General features: G+C 38.8%; 1 protein-coding gene and 1 long non-coding RNA gene across 3 annotated transcripts in view; both read right to left on the reverse strand.

The window, feature by feature from the left end:
* Positions 1-16,557, reverse strand: part of LOC115269571 (cadherin-86C) — a 589,109-nt gene that overhangs the window by 301,546 nt on the left and 271,006 nt on the right. The window lies entirely within an intron of this gene.
* LOC134285112 (uncharacterized) lies at positions 10,085-13,760 on the reverse strand. Its single transcript, XR_009996148.1, has 2 exons — positions 10,756-13,760; positions 10,085-10,689 (listed from the first exon to the last, which is right to left on the reverse strand). It is a non-coding gene; the product is annotated as an uncharacterized LOC134285112 (long non-coding RNA).

A 16,557-nucleotide genomic window follows, 5' to 3' on the forward strand; every position in this document is an offset into this window, starting at 1 on the left:
TTCAAACGAATTTTCAAAAAAAAAAAACAGCAAAAGGTTGCAGATGACATTTTTAAAGAAACTACCGTAAAAATAAAAATCTGAAGTTCGTAAAGTCATTGCTGAAGCGTTTTCGAGAATTCTTTAAAGAAATTTCCCAAGGAATTGCCTAAGAATTTCTCAAAAGATTTGCCGCAGAAATTTTCAATGATACTTCTAACAAAGATTCCAAAAAAAAACTAGAGAACTTCCACCAAGGGAAGAGCGAATTCAATTTTCGAAACAATAGCTGAGACAGTTTACAAAAGAATTGCCACAGAAATATTCTTAAAATAATGCAAAATGAAATCAGAAAAATTGGTTAGGGGAGAAAATTTTCAGAGTAATTGCTGAAGGGATTAAGATATTCCTTAACGAATTGCCGCACGGATTTCCAAAGTAACAATACTGAAAAAAATCCAGAAGAAATTTCCGAAGAAATACTTCAGAAATTTTGATAAAAAAATAAAAATTCCTTCAAGAATTCGCACAGAAATTCCTCAAGGAAATTCTACTGGGATTCTTTCAACGACTCCTCTAGGTATTTCTACAAGATTTCCATCAGGAATTTTTCTGTGATACCTTTAAATATTTCGCTAAGCGATAAAAGCAGTTTCGTCCTGATTTCCTTCCAAAAATTTCTAAAACTGGTTCTAACGATTTCAGCAAGAATTTATTCCAAGTGAGGAACTCCAAGAACTCTTTCTTGGATATCTTTTACAATTTATCTAGGAGTTACTTCAAGGACTTCTTAACAAATTCCTCGAAGATTTCCTTCGAAGGTTGCTACAACGACTGCTTCGGGAACTCCTTCATGCGTTTCTGAAGCAATTTCTTCAATAATATGTATTCCCAAGTAATCAATAAAAATATTCACAAAGATTTCCACAAATGATTCTTTTTTGGCTAACTCACATAATTACTTCAGAAATTTTCCAGAAGAATCTTTTGGGAATTTCCTCATGATTTTTTTTAAGAAATTTCTCCAAGAATTTCTTTTTGCAATGCCTCAAACGGTTTTTCTTGAAGTCCTTTCAAGGGTATCTGACAAATTTGATCAAGCATTTCTTTAGTAATACCTGCAGAGATTTCTTCAGAACTCCTGCGATAACTGCTGTAGGAAATCGACCAAAGATTCCTTGGGCGATTATTTCAAGTCCTCTTTCACAATTCGTTCAAGAATCCTTTGAAAAAGTCCAGTGAAGATTTAATCTTTTTCGTCAAGGACTTTTTCCAGGCTACATTACAAAGATTCGTTTCGGGGTTTTTTTTTTTTCAAAGTTTTCCTTCACGTATGAACACATTCATCTCCAAAGGATTCATGCAAAAATTGCCTTTGGGGGTCATACAGAGATTCTCCCAAGGCCTCCTGAAGACATTCCTCCAAAGAAATAAATTGTAAATTATTTAAAGATTATTTTTCGATTTGCTCCAAAGAATTTGAGATGAATTCTTTGAGGATTCCGCCATTGATTTCTTTGAGAAATAATTTGGGCATGTCTTCATTGGTTCTTCTAAAAATCTCTTTGATTTCAAAACTTCTTCATGAATTCTTTACCTAAATCCTCAATGTCCTCCTTGTACTTCTAGTACTACTTCATAGTACTGCAGTAATCCTTAAACAATATCATCAAAGATACCTCCAGCATCAACCCAATGATGCTTTCTGAATTCATCTTGGAATTCATCAAGACGATTCTACAAAGATTCCTGAGGAAATTTCTCCACAAATTCTTGAAAAACATTTCTTCAGAAATTCTTTTGGGAATTCCTCCGCATATCTCCGAAATTCATGAAACATATTTTCCATGACGAACTCCTGCATGATTATTTCTTGGATAAATCTCTAAAGGAATCCTATTAGAAATGCCTTAAAGTTCGTCTGGGGATTCCTTGAAGGACTTCATGACATAACCCTTGTAGGATTTTATGAAGGAATCCGAAGAGGTATTCCTGAACGAATGTTTAAAGAAATTCCTGGAAAAATCCTTCTAGAAATTCCTGAAGGATTTCTTGATAAGTTCCTGCAGAAGCACTTGGAGGAGTTTCTGAAGGAATGAATCATTGTAAGCATTCCCAAATCAATAATGCTTGGAAGAATTTCTGAAGCAATCCCTGAAAAAAGTTCTGAAGTTAATCTTAGAGGAACTTTTGTAGAAGTCTTTGAAGTAACTCCTGAATAAGCATGAAAGATATCCCCGAAGGCAAGGGAAGTATTTACTTTTACTGAAGGAATTCCAGCAGAAACCCTTCAAGGAATACTTGGAAAGAAATACTTGATTTTGGTGTGTTTTACCGTCAATGTAGAGTGTACCAAGCGAATATGACCTCACGCAATCCATTGTCGCTATTGAAATCGTGACATCATGCTCGTTTGGCTACACGAACTGACAGTTAGTTTGGCTACAGTGTTGTCTTCGTCTCCGTGAGTCAATGAATCCTATAGTGTCTATAAGGTTGATAGGTTTGTTCCTGTCAGAACGTATGCCAAGAAAAAAGACCATGAACCTGTTGTCTCACAGACCAATGCACGTGTTCACCCGTTCACTTGTGAGCGGTGTCGTGTTATCTAGGTGCCCATGGAAACGAGTTCATTTTCTATAAACACGACACTATTCAAACGTCAAATTTGTGCACTAGAGGTCCATGCAACATATATAGCCCATATAGCCGAGGCGGTAAACGCACGGGTATTCAGCATGACCATGCTGAGGGTGACGGGTTCGATTCCCGGTCGGTCCAGGATCTTTTCGTAAAGGAAATTTCCTTGACTTCCTTGGGCATAGAGTATCTTCGTGCCTGCCACACGATATACACATGTAAAATGGTCATTGGCAGAGGAAGCTCTCAGTTAAAAACTGTGGAAGTGCTCATAGAACACTAAGCTGAGAAGCAGGCTTTGTCCCAGTGAGGACGTTACGCCAAGAAGAGGAGAGAGAGAGAGAGGAGGTCCATGCAAGAATTCGCTGCTTTGATGCACGGATTTATGCATGGTCTTCTTTTTTCTCTAGATCGCTTCTTCTTTTCTTCTCTAACTGCTGGCACTGTTAAAAAAACTGAAAATTAAACGAACAAGCGAAATGGTCCACAGCCTTATAGTGTTTGTAAGGTTACAGATTGTGTGGCGATTACTATGAAGGTCGAGCGGCACTGTTCGCTTTTGATTGCATAACTTGTAGGCGTTATATACACTGTGCTGTGGAAGTTGGAAGGAAGGGAAACGACTTTTCGTTTCTGGTTCTAGCGATGGATATGAACATATGAATATACATGTGTAGTATTTGTGGAGAAGAGACAGCGAGAGTAGATAGAAAGATACGAAGTAGGATGAAAGGCATTGGCGTAACTAGAGGGGGGGCCAGGGGGGCCAGGCCCCCCCCCCCCAGAATCCGCCAGGCCCCCCCCAGAAATTTTTCATGACTTTATATATGGAAATTAAAAAAAAAATCTGAAAACCACCGTCGCGGTGACAAACATAGATCTATATTCTCAATTTAGTTGAAAATCGGAGTTTTCGACTAGCGAAGTTGGATTTTTCTCCAAATCCGTGCGTCGGACCTATCTTTGGTCGTCAAAAATTCCGGGTTTCAACTGCACGTACAGTAATAGAAATTTATTTGGCATAATATGTGTTTAAATTTACAGTTATTGGAGACAATTCTCAACTTGTCACTCTTTACAAGATCATTGTCCAAAATGGTCTATGTAATTAGTTAGTTTTGTTTGGAAATATTATATAATCAGAATTATATAAAAAGCAATACTTTGTACATCTTCTTCTTTAAATCGCTGAGAAACAAAATCTAAATGATAATTTCCAGGAATTCCTGGATGGGTATCTTTAAGAATCTTTGAATTTTCTAGCAACATTACTGCAAAATATGGTTAAGTGATTCTTTATGGAAATCAAGTATCATGTGGGAAAAAACTCTGGTTGAATTTGCAATGGAATTCCAGCAAAAAGTTTGTGAATTCCTAGTGAGAATAGATGTACGTAGCTGAAGTGTAAACGCGAGTGTATTCATTAAAACCATGCTGGAGGTGATTTCTAGTCGGTCACTATTAATTTCTTTAATTTCGTGGGCCAGGGGTATTTTTGCGTCTATAAAACAACGCACAAATTCAAATGGTCATTGAGGAAGTTTTAATATATTACAAAGCTGGTGCTGCAAGATGTAATCGTAAGTTTGAAGGTATTCATGATTGGACTTGTAAAAGACTTGGTATTCATGAGATAATCGAGAAAGAATTCCTGGATGACTTCTTGGAGAATTTCTTGGTTTCCATGTCCCTCTAAAATTATCCTCTAGAAATCTTTCAAATTATTCAAAAAATCTACAAGTAATCCTAAAAAAACCCTGGGGTTAATCCCTGAAAAACATTATGAACGGAATACTGTAATTTTTTAACTAACCACTGAAGAAATTTAAAAAAAAAATGCCCAGAGAAATTCCGGAAGATATTATTACAAGAATTCTCGGAGCAATACCTGCAGGAATCCCTTGAGTAATTTGTGAAAGTATACCTGGAGGAATCCCTAGATGAATTCCTTAAGGAATCCGAAAAGCAATTATGCTAGGAATTTCAGGAAAAAAAAATCTGAAGAATCCGCATCAGAAATCCCTGTAGAAATTACTAGAAAATTTTTTAGATGAATCCTTGGAGGAATTTCTGGATGCATTCCTGGAGGAATCCTTAGAGGAATTCTTCAAGAAATCACAGGAGGAGTTCCTAGATGTATTTCTGGAGGATATCCGGGAGAACCTTCTGGAAAAATTCTATGCGGAATCTCTGGAAAAGTTCCTGGACTAATGCCTGGAGCATTAGGGGATTTTTTATTATCGTACAAATTGGTATGAAGTTTCTGAAGGTTAATGAAATTAGGTAGGGATCATATATATTTGAAAAACTAAATTGAAAAAAATCAGGGTCGTCTAATTTTCCGGAAAACTCCAGTGAAAATCAAACATTTTCTATAGACACCACCTACTTTGAAAAATCATAGAACGAAGCATCATAGGCACATTTTTTTTTGTGAAAACATAAGCAAATTTTCTCAGCAATTCCAAGATGGATTTCTGGAGGAAATCCTAGACAATTTTTTGGACAAATTCCTGGCGGATTCCCTGGAAAAGTTAATGGATTGATTGATTGATTTGTCTTTTTTAAAGAGACTTTCAGCCCTTGGCTCCAAAGTTAATGGATGAATTTCTGAAGGAGGCATCCCTGGAGAAGTTCCTGGAGTAATGCCTGGAGCATTAGAGAAATTTCTGATGAAATTCCAAGATAAATTTCTAGAAGAATTCCCAGTGGAATTTCTGGAGGAATTCCAGGAGGAATTCTTGGAGGAATCTCACGGAAGAATCCTTAGAGGATTCCATGCAGGAATTTCTGGTATATTCTTGGAAGAATTCCTGGTGGAATTTCTAGAAGAACCCGTGAAATAACTCCTGGACGGATTTCTAGAGGAATCCGTGGAGTTGAAATTCATGGATTTATTCCTAGAGGAAACCTAAAAGAATTTCCGGAGGAATCCCTTGGAAAAATTCCTATAGAATTTCCTGAAGAATCTCCTAAAAGAATATCGGAAGCAATCTCTAAAGGATTTCCTGCAGAAATTCCTGGAGGAATGCTGCAGGAATTTCCAAAGAAATTCCTGGAGGGATTCCTGGATCAATTTCTGAAGAAATTCCTGTAGGAATTTCTGAAGAAATACCTACGGTAAATCTTGGTGGAATTTCTTGAGGAGCCCCTGGAGACACTGCGGTAGTAATTTCTGAGGAATTCCCAGAGGAATTCCTGAAGGAATTCCTATATGAATTCCTGAAGGACTTTCTGAAAGAATTCCTGGAGTATTTCTGAAGAAACCTCATAAAGAATTCCCGCAAAATTTCTTAGAGAAAATTCTACAAAAATTCTTGGAGGAATTTCTGGACAAATCTTTATATGAAATCTTGGGGCAATACCATGGAACTATTCATGGATGAATTCCAGGAGGAATCCCTTAATCAATTCTTTGAGGAATCCTTCAATGAATTCCTGGTAGAATCTCTAGAGGAATTCTGGAAGGAATCCATGGAGAAATTTCTGAATATATTCATAGAGAAATTCCTAAAGAAATTCCTAGAGGAATTCTGAGAGGAATTTCTAATGGAGTTCCAGGAGAAATTTCCAGAGGAATTTCTGGAGGACTTACAGGAGCAATTTCAGAAGGAATTTCTGGAAGAATTACTGGAGAAATCGTCGGAGAAATTTCTGGAGGAATCCATGAAATAATTCCTGGAGGAATGTGTAGAGGAAACTTCGGAGAAGAAATTCCTGGATTAATTCTTGGGGGAAACCCTGGAAGAGTTTCTGGAGGAATTCCAGGAACAATTCCTGAAGGAATTGCTGTACGAATTTCCGAAGAAATTCCTGGAGGAATTCCTGGATCCATTCCTGAATAAATTACCGAAAGTATTCCTGACGAAATACCTGGAGTAATTTTAGGTGGAGTCCCTGGAGAAATGCCTGGATGAAATCTTGGAAGAATGCCAGGAGAAATACCTGGAATAATTCTTGAATAAATTCCAGAAAGAATTTGTGGGGAAATTTTTTAAAAGGATCCCTATAGGATTTCCTGGAGGATTCCTGAAAAAATATTTGAAGGAATTCCTAGAGATATCTCAGGAGGAAATCATTCAGCAATCCCAGGAAGAATTATTGGAATTTTTCTTGGATAAACTCCGGGAGGAATTCTTGGGGTAATTTCTAAATGAATCCCTGGAGGATTTTCTAGATAAATTCTTGGAGAAATTGCGGTAGTAATTTCTGAAGGAATCCTGAATTAATTCCTGGAGGAATCCCTATAGAATTCTCTGGAAGAACTTCTGGAGTAATGCCTGGAGTAACCCCTGGATAAATTCCTGGAGACATGCCTGTATCAATTCCTGGAGGAGTCTCTCGAGAAATTCCTTAAGAAATCCCTGGAGAATACCCTGGGGAATTTCCTTAAAAAATCCCTGGAGAAATTCCTGGACTAATGCCTGGAGTAATCTCTGGATACATTTCTAGATGAGTTACTGGTGGAGTTTTCAGAAGAATTCTGGGTGCAATCTTGTGGAGTTTGGATTTTTTAGAAGAACTCCCGAAGCAATCTCCAGATGAATTGCTGGAGAAATCCCGGGATGAGTCCTTGGAGAAACTCCCAGGAGACATTTCCAAAGAAACCTCTTGAAAAATTCCTAGAGGAATCCTTAGAGAAATTTCTAGAGAAATTCTTGGAAGAATCCCTGGGGAAATTCTTTGAAAAATCCCTGGAGGAATCCCTGAAGCAATTTCTGGAGAAACCTCAGGAGGAATGCTTGGAAAGTTCTGGACAAATTCCTGCAGGAAGTTCTGGATAAATTCCTTGCGGAATCCCAGGAAGAATTCTTGGATTAATCTGTAAAGGAATTTTTGTGGAAATTCCTTGGAACTATCCCTGGAAGAATTCTTGAATAAATTCCTGGAGGAATCTCGAGAGAAATTCTGGAAGCAGTTATTGGAGGAATTTCTGAAGAAATTCTAATAGAAATTTCTGAAGAAATTCCAAGAGAAACTTCTGAAGAAACTCCAAGAGAAATTTCTGAAGAAAATCCAAGAAAAATTTCTAGAGGAATTCCCAGAGGAATTTTTGGAGGAATTCCAGGAGAAATTCCTGAAGGAATTGCGGTAGTAATTTCTGAAGGAATTCCTATGGGAGTTCCTGGATCAATTCCTGGAGGACTTTCTGAAGGGATTCTTGGGGTAATACTTAAGTAACCTCTTGAGGAATTCCTGGAGGCATCCTTAGAGGAATTTCTAGAGAATTACTTGGAAGAATCCCTGGGGGAATTCTTGCAAAAAAAAAACCTGGAGGAATCCCTGAAACAATTTCTGGGAGAACCTCAGGAGCAATTCCTGGACAAATCTCTATAGGAAATCTTGGGGAAAATCCGTGGAACTATTCATGGAAGAACTGCAGGAGGAATCCCTAAATGAATATCTTGAGAATCCCTGAATGAATTCCTGGAAGAATCTCTAGAGGAATTCTGGAAGGAATCCATGGAGAAATTTCTGAAGGAAATCCTGGAGAAATTTTTAGAGGAATTCAGAAAGGAATTTCTGGTGGAGTTTCAGGAGGATTTTCTGGAGGAATTACTGCAGGAATCATCGGTGGAATTCCTGGAGGAATCCATGAAATAAATCCTGAAGGAATGTGCAGAGGAAACCCTAGAAAAGAAATTCCTGGAAGAATTATTGGAGGAATTCATGGAAGAATTCCTGAATCCAAACTTGAATAAATTCCTGGAGTAATTCCTGAGGAAATACCTGGGGTAATACCTGGAGAAATTCTTGGTAGAACTCTTGCAGAAGTCTCTGGAGAAATGCCTGAATGAAATCCTAGAGGCATGCCAGGAGGAATGCGGAAGGAATTTCCGAAGGAGTTCCTGGAGGAATCTCAAGATTCCTGATGAAATACAAAATTCGATTTCTGAGGGAATTCCAAGAGGATTTTCTGAAGAATTCTCAGGGGAAATACTGAAGAAACCGCAGAAATTCTTGAGGAAATCTTGAAATCCTGGATTAATTCCTGCGGGAGTTTCTGAAGGAATCCCAATAAGAGTTCTTCTAGAAATGTTTAAAATAATCACGGAATTCGTTTTTGTAAGAATAACAGAAGAAATTTCCGGTGAATCCCTGGAGGAACTCTTGAAGTAATTTCTGAAGAAACCCGATGAGGTATCCCGGAAGCAAGCCCCATTGGGGACTCTTTATGGAATCTCAGAAGAGCTTTCTTAGCGATACCTGGAAGAATTTTTGTAGGAATATTCCTGGATAAAAAAATGAAGAAATCAATGTCTGCAGTAATTGTTGAAGGAATACTAGGATCCCAAGTGGAGCGGACCTGGTGGGATGGTTAGAACACTTGACTATCACGCCGAGGACCTGGGATCGAATCACACTCCCGACAAACTCGCAAAATGTGAGTTCTTCCTTCGGAAGGGAAGTAAAGCGTGGGTCCCGAGATGAACTAGCCTAGGGCTAAAAGTCTCGTTAATACACATAAAAAAACTAGGATCCTTAAAGGTTTTTGTATAAATTTTTCAAGCAATTCTTGGAGTGTTTTTTAAGAATCTCTAAGTAAAATTTTCTAAAAGCATTTCTGGAATACATTCCTGCAGAAATACTTCGAATCATTCCGGATGTAATTATTGGAGCAATCTCTAGTGGAATTTTGGAAGGAATATATATAGATATCCCTGTAGAAATATCTGAATACCTGCAGAAATACTTTAAAGGATCTCTGGAGAAATTCCTGAAGGAAACTTCGAAAAAAGCACTGGAACAATTACTGGAGGAACCTCTAAAGATATCCCAGGACAAATCCCCGAAAAAATGTCTAGTGGAATCCCTAGATGAATTCTTGATTGAATTTCTGGAAGAAGCCATGATGGAATCACTGAATTAAGCTATGGAAAAAATCTTGGAGGAATTGTTCGTACTCACATAGTTTACAAAACTATGAACAAATCTGAAACAGTCATTTTGATTACTCAAAACTACAATACTGATTTGCATATTCACATATCGGGTGCCCATCCCGCTTAAAATTCATCTCAAGTCAGGCCCCCCCTGGGCCCCCTCCAGGAAAAAATCCTAGTTACGCCAATGATGAAAGGAACGGGCCAGGGATTGGTCCCAGGATCTTGTGCATACGAATCAGAAGCGGTAGCCACTAGACCACCAATCCCGTCACAACTTTGAAACTTCGCAATTTTATCGAGAAAACAAGGTAATGCACCGGGGTTCAATGGGGTAGCCTTTGATGAACAGTGTAAAAATTCGCCGACCGAGTGAACTCGCAGCTGGTTCATCTATCCAAATAGAATCCAAATATCTAATCGATACTCTGTGTAGCTTTATTGAAACTCTGATGCAAAGCCTAATCCAATCCAAACAATGTTATCAATCCAGTTGAAACCAGGAATTTGTTGCGAGCGAAAATCGGAAACTTCGGAAGTGATGTGCTGTTGAGCGGACCCGATGATCTATACTATACAGTATTCAACACTTAATTCAGTTCCTCTATGCAAGGCAGAATCTGGAAAGTACTTTTATTATATTTCTTACCGCAACAACAAAAATCAAATTGATTAAATTTTAATGAACATTAGTTTTTGCGCTTCTGTTGAATATGTCCTTTTGATACGAAACGCTAACCTCTTGTTGGCTTCCACTTACCGCGAAACAAAAAGGTGTTTTCGCATGGACAAAAGTCGTTGCGTCAGTGAAGGATAGACCCGTTGTTTACGTACAGTAGCGACATCTACGATTTGCAAGTAGATACGCGATACTAACTCATCAGTCAGTCAAGTTGTGGAGGGGGGGTTGGTGGTGGCATAATCTGTATCGCACACTCGTGCGGATTCCACAATGACGAGTGGACGCAGAGCTGCTGGCTTCGACTGAACAAGGTATCCGGGTACGGGCAAGCTATAACCTTGAGGAACCAATCACCGTTTTCGTCTAAACCACACTGGCAAAAGCGAGCCGAGTTGACGTGGCAGAACCGTTCATTGAGATCCTGGTAATTGCAGCCGACGCCGAGGCACTGCAACGGAGAATCCTGAGACCAAGCGCCCTGGGCGAGGAGGAGTCCGCCGAAAACTATAGGGTTTTGAGGGAGTGTATCAGCGTTGATAAAATACGAAGAAAGTTACGTGAAAAACTCACCTACGAGGAACAACATGCTGACGGTAGAGCAGACGCACAGTGGAGCACCTAGTACATCAAAACTGATCAAAATTATTTTGATGCATTTTCGCAACCCAAATGCAACCCAAATTAGTAATGAAACGTGTTTCATAGTTTTCGTATTTTTACCCTTCTTACACCCATAAGAAGGGTATAAATATCGCTCGAAAAACCGACTTTCGATCCGAGGCCCGGAGGGCCGAGTCTCATATACCAATGAACTCAGCTCGACGAACTGAGCAAATGTCTGTATGTATGTGTGTGTGTATGTGTGTATGTGTGTATGTGTGTGTGTGTGTATGTGCGTTACAAAAAAAAGTCACGCACGTTTCTCAGCCGTCTGTCAACCGATTTGAGTTCTCTTGGAAGTAAATGAAAGCTACTACATCCTAGTAGAACGCTATTGATTTTTTTTTTCGATTGGACGTTTGGTTACCGAGATATCTCTCGAAGAGTACTTATGAGTCATACTTCTAAACTTTTTAAGATTTTTCACCAAGTGTATCATAATAAATATTTTGGCCGTTTGTCAATCGATTTAAGTTCTCTTGGCACCAAATGAAAGCTACAGCATCCTAGTAGATCACCCAAAAATTTTATTTCGATTGGACATTTGGTTACAGAGATATCTTTCGAAGGGTACTTAGGATTTATACAACTAAACTTTTTGAGATTTTTGACCAATTGTATGATAATAAATATCTTAGCCGTCTGTCAACCGATTTCGGTTACCCTGGCACCAAATGAAAGCTACAACATTCTAGTAGAACCCTATACAATTTCATTAGGATTGGACATTTGATTACCGAGATATCTTTCAAAGAGTACTTGGGAGTAGTACAGGTTAACTTTTTGAAAGATTTTGAACCAAGGGTACCATAATAAATATCTCAGGCATCTGTCAACCGATTTTGGTTCTCTAAGCACCAAATGAAAGCTACAACATCCTTGTATAAGGCCCTGAAATTTTATTTCGATTCGACATTTGATTAGTGAGATATCTTACGAAGAGTATTTCAATAAATTCTTTTTTTTATTTTTATTATTATATTCACTTGTTATCTTGCATTAGTTTTTCACCAGTCTATGGGAAGTTATTTTTCAATAAATAATGCTGATCTCATACAAAGTGTATTCTAGCAGGTTATTGTTTTCAACAAAATTATAATTAACAAATTACAAATACACAGGAATTTTATGAAAACTAACAATATGTTAAATGAAAGCTTTGAATTTATATATTGTGGGAAAAATGCAAGAACCGGACCGCCAAAATAACTAGTTAATGCCAAAACTGATTAACTTAGTAGATATGTCATTTTTGTCATTTTTACACCATAACCATGAATACCAAGTACTTCGGAGCTAATTTATTCGACTGATTAAGAGATATTAGACAAAGTGCATCTCGCTGATTTTCTTATCCATTTGTTAATCGATTCAAGATTATTTGGCAGTTAACAAAAGATACAATATTCCAGAATATGAAAGCTATTTTTTAACATTCCATATAAGATTCTAGGAGGTGTCTGGCATTTCTGGTAAGTCCATGGTCTGATGCTATTTTGGGAACCAATTCACTAGATGTCAAATCCACAATATTTTCTAGAACTTTTGGTCAATCACGCAAAATAAATTTGCTCAATACGCATAATACAACAATATTTTTAATAAGTGTAAGAAGGGTTCTGTTCACCATAGGTGGATTAAATCGGGTTTTTTTATTTCGTCTTAGGGTGACCAATTTTATGATTGTAAAAGTCAAGATTTTTCAAAACTAAATTTTTTCAAAAAATCACAACTTTTGAACCAGTTGACCGATTTTAAACTTCTTTTTTTGCTTGAAAGCTGTTGAATTCTAGTTTTCAGCAAAAATACGTTCAGAGGGCCAAATAGTGTTTTAAGGCAAATAATATCATATAATAATATAATTATCAAGATTTTTTCAAAGTGTTGCAACTTTTGAAATCGGAAACATCCGGGAGGTTTTCTTTTTGCATTTGAAAGAGGAACAATAGTTTTATCATACACTAAAAGCAGATTTTCCGGAAACAGCCGGAAAATCAACTTATTTCATTTTGAATTTACGTAAAGGATTCCATCAAATATTTTTTTCAATATTTTCATCTATTATATGTAAATTCAACGCCAATTTGTTCGGGTTTCAAATTAACAGAATAACAACATTAACCTTCTTTAACAAACTGCATCATTGAATTGATTGACTATCAATTTCATTCACTTTGTACGGTCAAAACTAGCACGCGCTGTGAGTCATATCAAAGAAAACGGCAAAACTTCAGCTTCACTTAACCTCTTCTGATAAGCGTAAACAAAACATTTGAACACTGCTTAGCTGTCAAACGATTACACGATAACTACACTTAGCAAAAACACAACGGAAAACCCAATTACTTCATTTTGAGTTTTTCCACTTATGATCAGATTTTGATGTGATTTACTCCAATGTGAGACGGTCAATTTATGGTGACACCTTGAGTAAGCCTCAGCTATTTTATAGGGAATGTCTCCGACCGTTATCGGCATTGCACCGAAGACGGATGTTGCTACACTGTTATCGACAATGAACCCCAAAGCTCTACTGTGCAAGTTGATTGCACAATCTGTTGAATCCTGGTTACCACTTCGTGAATACGGCGCACAAGAATATGATAAACAATGATTAAGTAAAGAACTATTACTAATAATTACGGCACAGACAAACGGACGTAACTCTAGAAATTTCTATCATTCACCGATTTAATGGTCAATTTGAAAATTTGATAGTTGGTCAACTACACATCTGTGGCGCTGGCATCATTTTTGTTCGAGTTTGACGTTTGCCCACTACCGCCAGCTAGTTTATGGTTGGCCAAACTCAGTCCCTTAAGCTCTGTCTTGTCTGTCTTGTCTGTCTTGTCTGTCTTGTCTGTCTTGTCTGTCTTGTCTGTCTTGTCTGTCTTGTCTGTCTTGTCTGTCTTGTCTGTCTTGTCTGTCTTGTCTGTCTTGTCTGTCTTGTCTGTCTTGTCTGTCTTGTCTGTCTTGTCTGTCTTGTCTGTCTTGTCTGTCTTGTCTGTCTTGTCTGTCTTGTCTGTCTTGTCTGTCTTGTCTGTCTTGTCTGTCTTGTCTGTCTTGTCTGTCTTGTCTGTCTTGTCTGTCTTGTCTGTCTTGTCTGTCTTGTCTGTCTTGTCTGTCTTGTCTGTCTTGTCTGTCTTGTCTGTCTTGTCTGTCTTGTCTGTCTTGTCTGTCTTGTCTGTCTTGTCTGTCTTGTCTGTCTTGTCTGTCTTGTCTGTCTTGTCTGTCTTGTCTGTCTTGTCTGTCTTGTCTGTCTTGTCTGTCTTGTCTGTCTTGTCTGTCTTGTCTGTCTTGTCTGTATTGTCTGTCTTGTCTGTCTTGTCTGTCTTGTCTGTCTTGTCTGTCTTGTCTGTCTTGTCTGTCTTGTCTGTCTTGTCTGTCTTGTCTGTCTTGTCTGTCTTGTCTGTCTTGTCTGTCTTGTCTGTCTTGTCTGTCTTGTCTGTCTTGTCTGTCTTGTCTGTCTTGTCTGTCTTGTCTGTCTTGTCTGTCTTGTCTGTCTTGTCTGTCTTGTCTGTCTTGTCTGTCTTGTCTGTCTTGTCTGTCTTGTCTGTCTTGTCTGTCTTGTCTGTCTTGTCTGTCTTGTCTGTCTTGTCTGTCTTGTCTGTCTTGTCTGTCTTGTCTGTCTTGTCTGTCTTGTCTGTCTTGTCTGTCTTGTCTGTCTTGTCTGTCTTGTCTGTCTTGTCTGTCTTGTCTGTCTTGTCTGTCTTGTCTGTCTTGTCTGTCTTGTCTGTCTTGTCTGTCTTGTCTGTCTTGTCTGTCTTGTCTGTCTTGTCTGTCTTGTCTGTCTTGTCTGTCTTGTCTGTCTTGTCTGTCTTGTCTGTCTTGTCTGTCTTGTCTGTCTTGTCTGTCTTGTCTGTCTTGTCTGTCTTGTCTGTCTTGTCTGTCTTGTCTGTCTTGTCTGTCTTGTCTGTCTTGTCTGTCTTGTCTGTCTTGTCTGTCTTGTCTGTCTTGTCTGTCTTGTCTGTCTTGTCTGTCTTGTCTGTCTTGTCTGTCTTGTCTGTCTTGTCTGTCTTGTCTGTCTTGTCTGTCTTGTCTGTCTTGTCTGTCTTGTCTGTCTTGTCTGTCTTGTCTGTCTTGTCTGTCTTGTCTGTCTTGTCTGTCTTGTCTGTCTTGTCTGTCTTGTCTGTCTTGTCTGTCTTGTCTGTCTTGTCTGTCTTGTCTGTCTTGTCTGTCTTGTCTGTCTTGTCTGTCTTGTCTGTCTTGTCTGTCTTGTCTGTCTTGTCTGTCTTGTCTGTCTTGTCTGTCTTGTCTGTCTTGTCTGTCTTGTCTGTCTTGTCTGTCTTGTCTGTCTTGTCTGTCTTGTCTGTCTTGTCTGTCTTGTCTGTCTTGTCTGTCTTGTCTGTCTTGTCTGTCTTGTCTGTCTTGTCTGTCTTGTCTGTCTTGTCTGTCTTGTCTGTCTTGTCTGTCTTGTCTGTCTTGTCTGTCTTGTCTGTCTTGTCTGTCTTGTCTGTCTTGTCTGTCTTGTCTGTCTTGTCTGTCTTGTCTGTCTTGTCTGTCTTGTCTGTCTTGTCTGTCTTGTCTGTCTTGTCTGTCTTGTCTGTCTTGTCTGTCTTGTCTGTCTTGTCTGTCTTGTCTGTCTTGTCTGTCTTGTCTGTCTTGTCTGTCTTGTCTGTCTTGTCTGTCTTGTCTGTCTTGTCTGTCTTGTCTGTCTTGTCTGTCTTGTCTGTCTTGTCTGTCTTGTCTGTCTTGTCTGTCTTGTCTGTCTTGTCTGTCTTGTCTGTCTTGTCTGTCTTGTCTGTCTTGTCTGTCTTGTCTGTCTTGTCTGTCTTGTCTGTCTTGTCTGTCTTGTCTGTCTTGTCTGTCTTGTCTGTCTTGTCTGTCTTGTCTGTCTTGTCTGTCTTGTCTGTCTTGTCTGTCTTGTCTGTCTTGTCTGTCTTGTCTGTCTTGTCTGTCTTGTCTGTCTTGTCTGTCTTGTCTGTCTTGTCTGTCTTGTCTGTCTTGTCTGTCTTGTCTGTCTTGTCTGTCTTGTCTGTCTTGTCTGTCTTGTCTGTCTTGTCTGTCTTGTCTGTCTTGACTGTCTTGTCTGTCTTGTCTGTCTTGTCTGTCTTGTCTGTCTTGTCTGTCTGTCTGACAGAGAAGACAGAGAAGATACAGAAGACAGAGAAAACTGAAAAGACAGAGAAGACCGAGAAGACAGAGAAGACAGAGAAGACAGAGAAGACAGAGAAGACAGAGAAGACAGAGAAGACAGAGAAGACAGAGAAGACAGAGAAGACAGAGAAGACAGAGAAGACAGAGAAGACAGAGAAGACAGAGAAGACAGAGAAGACAGAGAAGACAGAGAAGACAGAGAAGACAGAGAAGACAGAGAAGACAGAGAAGACAGAGAAGACAGAGAAGACAGAGAAGACAGAGAAGACAGAGAAGACAGAGAAGACAGAGAAGACAGAGAAGACAGAGAAGACAGAGAAGACAGAGAAGACAGAGAAGACAGAGAAGACAGAGAAGACAGAGAAGACAGAGAAGACAGAGAAGACAGAGAAGACAGAGAAGACAGAGAAGACAGAGAAGACAGAGAAGACAGAGAAGACAGAGAAGACAGAGAAGACAGAGAAGACAGAGAAGACAGAGAAGACAGAGAAGACAGAGAAGACAGAGAAGACAGAGAAGACAGAGAAGACAGAGAAGACAGAGAAGACAGAGAAGACAGAGAAGACAGAGAAGACAGAGAAGACAGAGAAGACAGAGAAGACAGAGAAGACAGAG

The sequence above is a fragment of the Aedes albopictus genome, chromosome 1, assembly GCF_035046485.1.
Source record: "Aedes albopictus strain Foshan chromosome 1, AalbF5, whole genome shotgun sequence".
NCBI lineage: Eukaryota > Metazoa > Arthropoda > Insecta > Diptera > Culicidae > Aedes > Aedes albopictus.